Source organism: Mixophyes fleayi, chromosome 6, assembly GCF_038048845.1.
Source record: "Mixophyes fleayi isolate aMixFle1 chromosome 6, aMixFle1.hap1, whole genome shotgun sequence".
In the NCBI taxonomy this organism is placed as follows: Eukaryota; Metazoa; Chordata; class Amphibia; order Anura; family Limnodynastidae; genus Mixophyes; species Mixophyes fleayi.
This window is the reverse complement of record NC_134407.1, coordinates 216,898,177-216,912,333: the sequence shown is the minus strand read 5'-3', so window position 1 is coordinate 216,912,333 and position 14,157 is coordinate 216,898,177. Positions and strand designations below refer to the sequence as shown.

The 14,157-nt window shown below is 50.2% G+C and overlaps 1 protein-coding gene, 3 non-coding genes and 4 pseudogenes across 4 annotated transcripts in view; 7 read left to right on the top strand and 1 right to left on the bottom strand.

Annotated features, from left to right (window-relative positions):
- LOC142095485 (uncharacterized) overlaps positions 1-14,157 on the bottom strand; it is a 185,296-nt gene that overhangs the window by 125,272 nt on the left and 45,867 nt on the right. The gene's annotated exons all lie outside the window — the stretch shown is intronic.
- On the top strand, positions 57-247 carry LOC142095777 (U2 spliceosomal RNA). Its single transcript, XR_012677957.1, has one exon. It is a non-coding gene; the product is annotated as a U2 spliceosomal RNA (small nuclear RNA).
- On the top strand, positions 1,067-1,257 carry LOC142095776 (U2 spliceosomal RNA). The gene has a single exon (XR_012677956.1). It is a non-coding gene; the product is annotated as a U2 spliceosomal RNA (small nuclear RNA).
- On the top strand, positions 2,887-3,123 carry LOC142095924 (U2 spliceosomal RNA; annotated as a pseudogene).
- LOC142095929 (U2 spliceosomal RNA) lies at positions 4,835-5,005 on the top strand (annotated as a pseudogene).
- Positions 5,825-6,015, top strand: LOC142095775 (U2 spliceosomal RNA). The gene has a single exon (XR_012677955.1). It is a non-coding gene; the product is annotated as a U2 spliceosomal RNA (small nuclear RNA).
- On the top strand, positions 6,835-6,991 carry LOC142095962 (U2 spliceosomal RNA; annotated as a pseudogene).
- LOC142095867 (U2 spliceosomal RNA) lies at positions 12,643-12,816 on the top strand (annotated as a pseudogene).

The following is a 14,157-nucleotide window of genomic DNA, read 5'->3' as shown; positions in this document are numbered from 1 at the left end:
ACAGTTGTCAGGCCTAGCCTGAGAAGCGGGCGCTTTCCTGGGTCCCTTTTCAGGTTATCGCTTCTCGGCCTTTTGGCTAAGATCAAGTGTAGTATCTGTTCTTATCAGTTTAATATCTGATACGCCCCCTATCTGGGGGCCATATATTAAATGGATTTTTAGAACAGGGAGATGGAAGAAGAGCTTGCTCTGTCCACTCCACGCATTGACCTGGTATTGCAGTACTTCCAGGACCGGTGCACTTCTCTTATCCAGTTATCAAAAAATAGAATCATGTCTCTTTTCAGCAACAAAAAAACATAAGAACAGATTTTTGTCTCCTGTGTCTTATTTCGTGTCAATTTATTGTGTCTTTTTGTTGTTTTGTTTCTTATCTCTTTTAGCAAACAAGCATTTGCAGATAAGAAGACCCTTTTCTTTGTCCAAAAGGATTACTGAATTGATCCAATTATTCCTTTAATGGAGCAACTTGTGATTTGCAAATTCAATTGGATCTCCGAATGAATGAAACTATTAATCTGACGTAGTGTGTCTCCCTCTTGTGGACCCAGTGACATAATAAAGGCAAGTGAGGATTATGACACACACCTTTTAGAACCCTGCTGCTGTTGCAGCATGCAGCTTCCTTTTCTATTTACTTGCCGGTGGCCCGAGAAACAATTGTGATGCACCTTGAAGTGCTGTTTCTGTGACATGCTGTGAATATTCCGAAAGAAGCTGGGCAGACAGTGTGATTAATTGCCTGGGGAGACGAGGACGGAACGGCAGGCCGACTAATCAGCGGGCGTCGTTGCACTTATGGTCAAGGGGAGGAGTTAATGCAAATTTTGCAGGCATCTCGTTTGAAAAGTCCTCGGCTCATGTGCGTGCCTTTGCAGACAGAGAGGTGTAAAGAGGGTCCCAGTGAAGGTGTCAGGCTTTTCAGGCTAGTCGGGCCTAGAATGTGCAGCAATGGAGTGTTGTGGGCCGCCGCTGAAGAAAGTATACGGCGTGTGGCGTGGCTGTCTCCTACAGTTGTCAGGCCTAGCCTGAGAAGCGGGCGCTTTCCTGGGTCCCTTTTCAGGTTATCGCTTCTCGGCCTTTTGGCTAAGATCAAGTGTAGTATCTGTTCTTATCAGTTTAATATCTGATACGCCCCCTATCTGGGGGCCATATATTAAATGGATTTTTAGAACAGGGAGATGGAAGAAGAGCTTGCTCTGTCCACTCCACGCATTGACCTGGTATTGCAGTACTTCCAGGACCGGTGCACTTCTCTTATCCAGTTATCAAAAAATAGAATCATGTCTCTTTTCAGCAACAAAAAAACATAAGAACAGATTTTTGTCTCCTGTGTCTTATTTCGTGTCAATTTATTGTGTCTTTTTGTTGTTTTGTTTCTTATCTCTTTTAGCAAACAAGCATTTGCAGATAAGAAGACCCTTTTCTTTGTCCAAAAGGATTACTGAATTGATCCAATTATTCCTTTAATGGAGCAACTTGTGATTTGCAAATTCAATTGGATCTCCGAATGAATGAAACTATTAATCTGACGTAGTGTGTCTCCCTCTTGTGGACCCAGTGACATAATAAAGGCAAGTGAGGATTATGACACACACCTTTTAGAACCCTGCTGCTGTTGCAGCATGCAGCTTCCTTTTCTATTTACTTGCCGGTGGCCCGAGAAACAATTGTGATGCACCTTGAAGTGCTGTTTCTGTGACATGCTGTGAATATTCCGAAAGAAGCTGGGCAGACAGTGTGATTAATTGCCTGGGGAGACGAGGACGGAACGGCAGGCCGACTAATCAGCGGGCGTCGTTGCACTTATGGTCAAGGGGAGGAGTTAATGCAAATTTTGCAGGCATCTCGTTTGAAAAGTCCTCGGCTCATGTGCGTGCCTTTGCAGACAGAGAGGTGTAAAGAGGGTCCCAGTGAAGGTGTCAGGCTTTTCAGGCTAGTCGGGCCTAGAATGTGCAGCAATGGAGTGTTGTGGGCCGCCGCTGAAGAAAGTATACGGCGTGTGGCGTGGCTGTCTCCTACAGTTGTCAGGCCTAGCCTGAGAAGCGGGCGCTTTCCTGGGTCCCTTTTCAGGTTATCGCTTCTCGGCCTTTTGGCTAAGATCAAGTGCAGTTGTGGCAGATCAGCACTTGCCTCTTTAACTAGAGGGCTGGAATGCAGCTTTGAAAGGCTGGGACAAATGTGCATCCGGACTGGAAACCCGGGGGGCCATAAATCACGGGTCAGGAGACCTTAATATAGATACAACGTGATTCTGTTGGCACCCACGCACTTCTGACCTCTTTCTCCTAAGCAATGCTATATTCTTTGCCCGGACCTTTTTGGCTGGGCAAGAAAATTTTTATACCCGGCCCAGGGTGAAGCTCCGGCGGATCTCAGGGGCAAAATGGGTCCCCTAGTGTGGCAGGCCAAGGGGGCCCATACTAGCCCAGCCACCCGGCTGGGGCCGTATCCACTCGGCTTGAGTCCTGGGTGAAGCTCCGGCAGATCCCAGGGACTAATGGGGCCCTCCTAGCTTTGCGGCGACGAGGGTCCAACCCTGCCCAGCCACCCGGCTGGGGCCGTACCCACTCGGCTTGAGTCCTGGGTGAAGCTCCGGCAGATCCCAGGGACTAATGGGGCCCTCCTAGCTTCGCGGCGACGAGGGTCCAACCCCGCCCAGCCACCCGGCTGGGGCCGTACCCAATCGGCACACCGAGCACTGGGTGAAGCTTCGGCGGATCCCAGGGGCTAAGAGGCTCCCCTAGCTTTGCGGCGAAGGGAGTCAGACGACCCCGGCCCCTAAGTGACCTTTTTGGTTCTGGGGGTCGAGGACCAGGGTCCTTCCTCTCCGGAGGGAGGACCACGCACCGAAAACTCTTGTGCATGTTTTTTGGGTATTTACTCATTTTTTTCGTGCACAAGGGACGAGCTCAAGGCTTTAAATAAAAAAAAAAAAAAAAAAAAAAAAAAAAAAAAAAAAAAAAAAAATCTGTTCTTATCAGTTTAATATCTGATACGCCCCCTATCTGGGGGCCATATATTAAATGGATTTTTAGAACAGGGAGATGGAAGAAGAGCTTGCTCTGTCCACTCCACGCATTGACCTGGTATTGCAGTACTTCCAGGACCGGTGCACTTCTCTTATCCAGTTATCAAAAAATAGAATCATGTCTCTTTTCAGCAACAAAAAAACATAAGAACAGATTTTTGTCTCCTGTGTCTTATTTCGTGTCAATTTATTGTGTCTTTTTGTTGTTTTGTTTCTTATCTCTTTTAGCAAACAAGCATTTGCAGATAAGAAGACCCTTTTCTTTGTCCAAAAGGATTACTGAATTGATCCAATTATTCCTTTAATGGAGCAACTTGTGATTTGCAAATTCAATTGGATCTCCGAATGAATGAAACTATTAATCTGACGTAGTGTGTCTCCCTCTTGTGGACCCAGTGACATAATAAAGGCAAGTGAGGATTATGACACACACCTTTTAGAACCCTGCTGCTGTTGCAGCATGCAGCTTCCTTTTCTATTTACTTGCCGGTGGCCCGAGAAACAATTGTGATGCACCTTGAAGTGCTGTTTCTGTGACATGCTGTGAATATTCCGAAAGAAGCTGGGCAGACAGTGTGATTAATTGCCTGGGGAGACGAGGACGGAACGGCAGGCCGACTAATCAGCGGGCGTCGTTGCACTTATGGTCAAGGGGAGGAGTTAATGCAAATTTTGCAGGCATCTCGTTTGAAAAGTCCTCGGCTCATGTGCGTGCCTTTGCAGACAGAGAGGTGTAAAGAGGGTCCCAGTGAAGGTGTCAGGCTTTTCAGGCTAGTCGGGCCTAGAATGTGCAGCAATGGAGTGTTGTGGGCCGCCGCTGAAGAAAGTATACGGCGTGTGGCGTGGCTGTCTCCTACAGTTGTCAGGCCTAGCCTGAGAAGCGGGCGCTTTCCTGGGTCCCTTTTCAGGTTATCGCTTCTCGGCCTTTTGGCTAAGATCAAGTGCAGTTGTGGCAGATCAGCACTTGCCTCTTTAACTAGAGGGCTGGAATGCAGCTTTGAAAGGCTGGGACAAATGTGCATCCGGACTGGAAACCCGGGGGGCCATAAATCACGGGTCAGGAGACCTTAATATAGATACAACGTGATTCTGTTGGCACCCACGCACTTCTGACCTCTTTCTCCTAAGCAATGCTATATTCTTTGCCCGGACCTTTTTGGCTGGGCAAGAAAATTTTTATACCCGGCCCAGGGTGAAGCTCCGGCGGATCTCAGGGGCAAAATGGGTCCCCTAGTGTGGCAGGCCAAGGGGGCCCATACTAGCCCAGCCACCCGGCTGGGGCCGTACCCACTCGGCTTGAGTCCTGGGTGAAGCTCCGGCAGATCCCAGGGACTAATGGGGCCCTCCTAGCTTTGCGGCGACGAGGGTCCAACCCTGCCCAGCCACCCGGCTGGGGCCGTACCCACTCGGCTTGAGTCCTGGGTGAAGCTCCGGCAGATCCCAGGGACTAATGGGGCCCTCCTAGCTTCGCGGCGACGAGGGTCCAACCCCGCCCAGCCACCCGGCTGGGGCCGTACCCAATCGGCACACCGAGCACTGGGTGAAGCTTCGGCGGATCCCAGGGGCTAAGAGGCTCCCCTAGCTTTGCGGCGAAGGGAGTCAGACGACCCCGGCCCCTAAGTGACCTTTTTGGTTCTGGGGGTCGAGGACCAGGGTCCTTCCTCTCCGGAGGGAGGACCACGCACCGAAAACTCTTGTGCATGTTTTTTGGGTATTTACTCATTTTTTTCGTGCACAAGGGACGAGCTCAAGGCTTTAAATAAAAAAAAAAAAAAAAAAAAAAAAAAAAAAAAAAAAAAAAAAAAAAAAAAAAAAAAAAAATCTGTTCTTATCAGTTTAATATCTGATACGCCCCCTATCTGGGGGCCATATATTAAATGGATTTTTAGAACAGGGAGATGGAAGAAGAGCTTGCTCTGTCCACTCCACGCATTGACCTGGTATTGCAGTACTTCCAGGACCGGTGCACTTCTCTTATCCAGTTATCAAAAAATAGAATCATGTCTCTTTTCAGCAACAAAAAAACATAAGAACAGATTTTTGTCTCCTGTGTCTTATTTCGTGTCAATTTATTGTGTCTTTTTGTTGTTTTGTTTCTTATCTCTTTTAGCAAACAAGCATTTGCAGATAAGAAGACCCTTTTCTTTGTCCAAAAGGATTACTGAATTGATCCAATTATTCCTTTAATGGAGCAACTTGTGATTTGCAAATTCAATTGGATCTCCGAATGAATGAAACTATTAATCTGACGTAGTGTGTCTCCCTCTTGTGGACCCAGTGACATAATAAAGGCAAGTGAGGATTATGACACACACCTTTTAGAACCCTGCTGCTGTTGCAGCATGCAGCTTCCTTTTCTATTTACTTGCCGGTGGCCCGAGAAACAATTGTGATGCACCTTGAAGTGCTGTTTCTGTGACATGCTGTGAATATTCCGAAAGAAGCTGGGCAGACAGTGTGATTAATTGCCTGGGGAGACGAGGACGGAACGGCAGGCCGACTAATCAGCGGGCGTCGTTGCACTTATGGTCAAGGGGAGGAGTTAATGCAAATTTTGCAGGCATCTCGTTTGAAAAGTCCTCGGCTCATGTGCGTGCCTTTGCAGACAGAGAGGTGTAAAGAGGGTCCCAGTGAAGGTGTCAGGCTTTTCAGGCTAGTCGGGCCTAGAATGTGCAGCAATGGAGTGTTGTGGGCCGCCGCTGAAGAAAGTATACGGCGTGTGGCGTGGCTGTCTCCTACAGTTGTCAGGCCTAGCCTGAGAAGCGGGCGCTTTCCTGGGTCCCTTTTCAGGTTATCGCTTCTCGGCCTTTTGGCTAAGATCAAGTGTAGTATCTGTTCTTATCAGTTTAATATCTGATACGCCCCCTATCTGGGGGCCATATATTAAATGGATTTTTAGAACAGGGAGATGGAAGAAGAGCTTGCTCTGTCCACTCCACGCATTGACCTGGTATTGCAGTACTTCCAGGACCGGTGCACTTCTCTTATCCAGTTATCAAAAAATAGAATCATGTCTCTTTTCAGCAACAAAAAAACATAAGAACAGATTTTTGTCTCCTGTGTCTTATTTCGTGTCAATTTATTGTGTCTTTTTGTTGTTTTGTTTCTTATCTCTTTTAGCAAACAAGCATTTGCAGATAAGAAGACCCTTTTCTTTGTCCAAAAGGATTACTGAATTGATCCAATTATTCCTTTAATGGAGCAACTTGTGATTTGCAAATTCAATTGGATCTCCGAATGAATGAAACTATTAATCTGACGTAGTGTGTCTCCCTCTTGTGGACCCAGTGACATAATAAAGGCAAGTGAGGATTATGACACACACCTTTTAGAACCCTGCTGCTGTTGCAGCATGCAGCTTCCTTTTCTATTTACTTGCCGGTGGCCCGAGAAACAATTGTGATGCACCTTGAAGTGCTGTTTCTGTGACATGCTGTGAATATTCCGAAAGAAGCTGGGCAGACAGTGTGATTAATTGCCTGGGGAGACGAGGACGGAACGGCAGGCCGACTAATCAGCGGGCGTCGTTGCACTTATGGTCAAGGGGAGGAGTTAATGCAAATTTTGCAGGCATCTCGTTTGAAAAGTCCTCGGCTCATGTGCGTGCCTTTGCAGACAGAGAGGTGTAAAGAGGGTCCCAGTGAAGGTGTCAGGCTTTTCAGGCTAGTCGGGCCTAGAATGTGCAGCAATGGAGTGTTGTGGGCCGCCGCTGAAGAAAGTATACGGCGTGTGGCGTGGCTGTCTCCTACAGTTGTCAGGCCTAGCCTGAGAAGCGGGCGCTTTCCTGGGTCCCTTTTCAGGTTATCGCTTCTCGGCCTTTTGGCTAAGATCAAGTGTAGTATCTGTTCTTATCAGCTTACCAACTACCCGGTGGAGGTTATGCTGAGTGTGGCTCATCCGATAGCGCACTCTAACATTGGTGAGGGGCTGATGTAGACTCTGCTGCATGGTGCACTTGTCTCTCTCCTGCCCAAAACCCAGAGGACATACCTGAGTGTGGCTCATCCGATAGCACACTCTAACCCTGGTGAGGAACTGTTTGAGACTTGTGTTACCCGATCAAAGCCGGCCAGGAGCAAGAAGACCGACCCCGGGGAAGAAGCGCTGCCGACCCCCCCTGCCTGCCGGGAAGAAGACGCCGGGAGCACCTCCGGCTGAAGAAGCCCTCCTCTCCTCGGGCCCTGCTCCACTGGAAGAAGCGCCTCCTCTTCAGCGGAAGCCCCTGCTCCTCTCTACCCAGCGGGAGGACATCTGCACTGCTCCCTCCACCCCGGACGACCAGCCTCTCTACCCCAGGAAGAGCCAGGACGATGGCCTCAGCTACCCCAGCTCCTGCCTCCACCCCTGCTCCTGCCCCTGGGAAGAAGGGAGGAAAGAACACCGCCCCGAAGCCTCTCCCCGTGGCCGGAACCTCTGCCTCCACCGCCCCTGCTGCTGCCGGACAAGGCCAGCCCAACCAGGACACCCCCCAGAAGACCCCCACCCTGGAACCCTGGATGAGGCAGACCGTGGTCCTGAAGCTGAAGGAAGTGGAAGGAAGGGTCCCAGACATGACGGCCGAGACCTTCGGCAAGAAGATGATCCTGGACCAGGGCTTCTCCAAGGCTGAAACCCTCAGCGTGCAGAACTACCTGAAAGGGATCTGGTACATCACCTTCGCCTCCATTGCCATCTGCAAGAGGTACTGGGAGGCAGTGAAGACTGCGAGACCGGAGTCTCCCTTCTCCCGCTTCGTGGGGAACTGCCCCATCCAGAGAGAGGAGAGAAGAGTCACGGTCTCCATGAGAAATCCTCACACCCCTGGTAAGGACATCGCTACCTTCCTGAGCCGCTTCTGCTCCGTGGTCAAGGACCCCTCCAAGATCCTGGATGTCAACGGCTTCTGGACAGGCAAGTGGTCCATTATCATCAGACTGAGGAAAGACAGCACGGCAACTGACGGACTCCAACACCTGCCATCAAGCTTTGCCCTGGGCGGCTCTGCCGGCCTCCTCCACTATGCCGATCAGCCGAGGAACTGCAGAAAATGCGGGGAAGCTGACCACATGGCGAGAAGCTGCAAGGTCTCAGCCTGCAGGAACTGCAAGGTGGCGGGGCACGAGTCCAAGGATTGCCCAAGAAAATTGTCCTGCAACCTCTGCGGCCTGGCCAGCCACATCTACAGGGACTGCCCCCAGAGGGCCAGATCCTACGCTGCAGCTGCCGGGATCGGACTGCCGGAAAGCGGACCTGCCCCTGCCCTGCAGCCCAAGCCAGCCCAGAGGAAGCAACAGAAGCCCACACCGCAGCCAAGAGCTGGTAAGATATCTCCCACCCCTGTTGTGACAGCACCCCCCTCCCTCCCCGCTGTCACAACACCCCCCCCCCCTGCAGTAGCACTAACCCCCTCCACCGCTACTGCAGCTCCCTCCCTTTCCCTGGAGGATTTCCCCCCCCTCCTCCCTCTTGTGTCTGCAGGTGATGAGAACAAACAAAGAAGGAAGCGGAAAGAGCTGGACAGCCCAGCTGGCGACTCTGACCCTTCCAAGAAAAAGGCAATCGAGCTGGAAGAGGACCCTCTCCCGTCAGAGGGGGCCCTGGTAGAGATGGTGGATGAGCTGCTGGATTCTGAGCAGGAGGAGGAAGAATTCCTACAACTGCCCCAAATCTGCCTATTCGACCAGCTAGAGGAGAAAGGTCTGCTCCCACCCGAAGGGGACACGGGCAGACCGGACCAAGTCCCACCGGACAAGGAGGGTAACTGATGTATTGACTGTGCTAACTCTCTTTTTTCTCCCAACTAATGGCTAACTTTTCTCTTTTTACCATTAATGTGAGGAGTGTGAAGGATAAGATTAGACGTCAGTCTGTGTTTACCTTTCTTGACAGTCAGAAATGTGATGTTTACATGTTGCAGGAATGTTCTCTCCCTTTCTCTAGTTCCTACAGGCATCTGGGGAGGCAGTGGTCTCACGGGCCCTCCTATTGGTCTGGGGGGAGTGACTGTAAGTCTGCAGGGGTCGCCATTCTTATCAGGGGAAGCCTCTTTACATTAGATTCCGTTCAGGAGTTTGTCTGCGGCAGATTGCTTATCGTAGATGGCTCCTGGGCGGGTGAGCCTATCAGGCTTATCTGTGTGTATGCATCCCCGGGTAAGAATGAGCGTTTGGAGCTTTTCCAGACCCTGCGGGCCCAGCTCGCAACCACCAGGGCGGTAGTGATGGCTGGGGACTTTAACTGTCCTATAGAGGAAGATGGTAGGAGCTCTTGTACTAATGCTAAACTTGATGTTTCTTCCAGGTTGTTGCAGGAGATGGTAGCCGAAGCATCCTTGCGGGATGCAGTGGGATCTATGGGGGCCGGCTCTGTGAATTATACTTGGAGCCGCCCCGATGGCTCAGTGCGTTCCCGGATTGACTTTGTGTTTACATCGAGAGCGGTAAGACAAAACAGGCATGTCATGGTTCCCTGCTTTTTCTCTGATCATAGGGCCATTCTCTTTGAAGGTGTTCTGGGTCACGGGTTCCCTCCCGGCCCTGGCTCTTGGAAGCTGAACTGCGCTCTGCTGGGAAAGGAAGAGGTGATGGTTGAGCTGAGGGATGCCTATGTAATGTGGAAAAATGACAAAATGTATTTTGACTGTATGTCTAACTGGTGGGAGTATGTCAAGGGCAAGTTTCGCAGTTTCTTTCAGGCTAAAGGCCGCCAACAGGCGTGTGAGAGGAAGAGGAACTTCAGGAGACTTCAGCGTCAGCTGCAGTCCCTGCTGGATCTCCAACTCTGCGGCTGGGATGTGAAGGATGATCTGGCTGAGGCCAAAGGGGGCCTGAAAAGGCACTTCGAGGAAGAGGCCAATCGCATCATCTTCCGTTCCAAGGTGGAGAATCTGGAGAAGGGTGAGAAATGTAATTCTTTCTTTTTCAGAAAACTCCACTCCGGCCACACGCCCCTGACTGAGCTGCGGGACGAGTCTGGCACCCCCAGGAGGGGGAAGGAGGGCGTCATGGGAGTCGTCTCAGACTACTACGGCAAACTCTACTCCCCTAAGACTACAGACGACGACGCAGCTGAATCTTTCCTGTCAGGTATCACTAACCCTATTGATCCTACAGGTAGGGCAGCTATGGATGCCCCCCTCACCTTGGGGGAGCTGCACTCTGCCGCTAAATCCTTTAGGCCGGGCAGGACCCCAGGCAGTGATGGCCTCCCAGCCGAGCTCTATGTAGCGCTGTGGGACCTCATTGGCCCGGACCTGCTAGAGCTGTATGGGGAGATGGTGGTGGAGGGCAGGATGCCTCCTACTCTGAGAGAGGGCTTGATCACGATTTTGTATAAGCGCAAGGGAGAGAGATGTGACCTCAAAAATTGGAGGCCCATCTCCCTCCTGAACGTGGACTACAAGATTTTGGCCAAGGTACTAGCCAACAGGCTAAAGGTTGTCATTGGGCGAATTGTTCATCCTGATCAGACTTGTGGCATTCCTGGTAGAAGGATTGCAGACAGCCTTGCGCTGCTGAGGGACACGGTTCATTATATCAAAGACCGCCATGCACATGTGGCCCTGGTCAGTCTTGATCAGGAGAAGGCCTTTGATCGTGTCTCTCATGGTTTTATGCGTAAGGTTCTGTGCAGGTTTGGATTGGGTGATATGTTTTGTTCTTATGTTAACCTGATGTACCTTGATATTTACAGCTCTGTGTTGGTGAACGGCTGGAAGACTGACCCCTTCTCTGTATTGTCTGGGGTCAGACAAGGCTGCCCTCTTTCACCTCTCCTTTTTGTCTGTTGTATAGAGCTCTTTGCGATGTCCATCAGGCGAAACCCAGAGATCAGAGGGATCACCGCACCGGGTCCAGACCGACTAGAGGCCAAGTGTTCGCTCTACATGGACGACGTCACTGTCTTCTGCGCTGATCAGCGTTCGGTGGCAGCACTCGTCCAGACCTGCAACAACTTCGGCCAAGCTTCAGGGGCAAAAGTCAACTGCGGGAAGTCAGAGGCAATGCTGTTTGGTCAGTGGCACCTGTCATCCCCCGCTGCATTCCCCTTCACAATCAAGCCGGACTTCATCAAAATCCTTGGAGTTTGGTTCGGTGGAGAGGAGGCGGCCCTGAAGTGCTGGGAAGAGAGACTGGCAACAGTCCGGCAAAAGATTGGACTGTGGAGCCTCAGACTTCTTACCATCGAAGGGAAAGCACTGGTACTGCGCAACGAGATTCTTCCCGTTCTTCAGTACACGGCCCAAGCTTGGCCACCTCTTGCTGCCGTCTGTAAGACCATCACGAGGACAGTCTTTCACTTCATCTGGGGCTCCAAAATGGACAGAGTGAAGCGGTCAGTTATGTACAAGGAGCCCCACAAAGGTGGGAAAGGGATCCCGGATATCCCCACCATGCTGCGTGCCTTCTTTGTTTGCAACTGTATCCGCAGGACACTCCTTGAAAAGAACGTTTGCTCTGCTGGGAAGTCCATGTCACGCTTTTTCCTTCTTCCTCTTTGGAGGAAACTTGGTTGGGACAAGTGGGACAGCTCCTTCCCTTACAACTGGACTACACCTTGGTTTTACCTGGATGTTGGACAATTTGTGAGGGAGCACCATCTGGAGGGACTTAAACCAGACTTGTGGAAACCTAAAACTATCCACAAGCTCATCAGAGCTAAGGACATTATGGAGTCTGTTCCAGGGCTCCCTGTGGCCACGGCCAAACATGTTTGGGAGAATGTGGCCTCTAAGAGACTGACTAATGGACATAAGGACATTGCATGGATGGCCATTCAGGGGGGTTTGCCTCTCAGGACATTTATGCACTCCCGGAACCTGTGCAGATATGTTCACTGCCCCTTTTGTATTACCAAGAGGGAGACTGCTCAACATATCTTTTGGGACTGTCCCACTGCACAGGCATTGTTGGATGCCCTGGAACAGGAACTTAAGGACAGTGTGCCCAGGACTTGCCTTTCATACCATTCGGTATTTTATGGATTATTTCCTGGGACTCACACCGTTGAGGCAATCCAGGAGGCCTGGCGCCTTATGAACTGTTTTAAGGACGCTATGTGGCTTGCCAGGAACCGCCTCATCTTGAAGCGGGAGAAGATGACCATCCAGGACTGTCGCAGGCTTATCCATAGCCTGTTAAGAGACTATAACACCCTTGACAGTCCTGAGGAAGATGAAGACGACGATTGATTGTAATTGATTGATTGTTGTCTCCTCTTCTCCTCCTCCCCATTGTGTCTATTTTCAATAAAAAACTTTGGTTTGTGCTCCCCTCCCTCTCCCCCTCCAACCCATTCCCCTCCACAGCATGAAGTATTATTGAATGTCATGTCTATTTAAGCACCCTTCCCTTTGTGTCTGTCCTCAATAAAAACTTTTTGCTCGTGACTCCATCACCCTACCCCTCTCACCTACCTCCCCCTCACATCCAATGTTATTTTATTGCACTGTAATACACTGTAAAGTTTGAATGGTTAGTGCAGTACTTGATGTATATAGTGTAGGATGTCATGTCTTGTACTTTATGCCCTGTATTGTACTAAAACGTATGCATGATCATGTCTTACGGTGTACTGCGTACACTTGAATGAAATGTATGAACTGTGTTTTTTGTACTTTATACAAAATAAAGCTACTTTTTCAATCAAAAAAATCTGTTCTTATCAGTTTAATATCTGATACGCCCCCTATCTGGGGGCCATATATTAAATGGATTTTTAGAACAGGGAGATGGAAGAAGAGCTTGCTCTGTCCACTCCACGCATTGACCTGGTATTGCAGTACTTCCAGGACCGGTGCACTTCTCTTATCCAGTTATCAAAAAATAGAATCATGTCTCTTTTCAGCAACAAAAAAACATAAGAACAGATTTTTGTCTCCTGTGTCTTATTTCGTGTCAATTTATTGTGTCTTTTTGTTGTTTTGTTTCTTATCTCTTTTAGCAAACAAGCATTTGCAGATAAGAAGACCCTTTTCTTTGTCCAAAAGGATTACTGAATTGATCCAATTATTCCTTTAATGGAGCAACTTGTGATTTGCAAATTCAATTGGATCTCCGAATGAATGAAACTATTAATCTGACGTAGTGTGTCTCCCTCTTGTGGACCCAGTGACATAATAAAGGCAAGTGAGGATTATGACACACACCTTTTAGAACCCTGCTGCTGTTGCAGCATGCAGCTTCCTTTTCTATTTACTTGCCGGTGGCCCGAGAAACAATTGTGATGCACCTTGAAGTGCTGTTTCTGTGACATGCTGTGAATATTCCGAAAGAAGCTGGGCAGACAGTGTGATTAATTGCCTGGGGAGACGAGGACGGAACGGCAGGCCGACTAATCAGCGGGCGTCGTTGCACTTATGGTCAAGGGGAGGAGTTAATGCAAATTTTGCAGGCATCTCGTTTGAAAAGTCCTCGGCTCATGTGCGTGCCTTTGCAGACAGAGAGGTGTAAAGAGGGTCCCAGTGAAGGTGTCAGGCTTTTCAGGCTAGTCGGGCCTAGAATGTGCAGCAATGGAGTGTTGTGGGCCGCCGCTGAAGAAAGTATACGGCGTGTGGCGTGGCTGTCTCCTACAGTTGTCAGGCCTAGCCTGAGAAGCGGGCGCTTTCCTGGGTCCCTTTTCAGGTTATCGCTTCTCGGCCTTTTGGCTAAGATCAAGTGCAGTTGTGGCAGATCAGCACTTGCCTCTTTAACTAGAGGGCTGGAATGCAGCTTTGAAAGGCTGGGACAAATGTGCATCCGGACTGGAAACCCGGGGGGCCATAAATCACGGGTCAGGAGACCTTAATATAGATACAACGTGATTCTGTTGGCACCCACGCACTTCTGACCTCTTTCTCCTAAGCAATGCTATATTCTTTGCCCGGACCTTTTTGGCTGGGCAAGAAAATTTTTATACCTGGCCCAGGGTGAAGCTCCGGCGGATCTCAGGGGCAAAATGGGTCCCCTAGTGTGGCAGGCCAAGGGGGCCCATACTAGCCCAGCCACCCGGCTGGGGCCGTACCCACTCGGCTTGAGTCCTGGGTGAAGCTCCGGCAGATCCCAGGGACTAATGGGGCCCTCCTAGCTTCGCGGCGACGAGGGTCCAACCCCGCCCAGCCACCCGGCTGGGGCCGTACCCAATCGGCACACCGAGCACTGGGTGAAGCT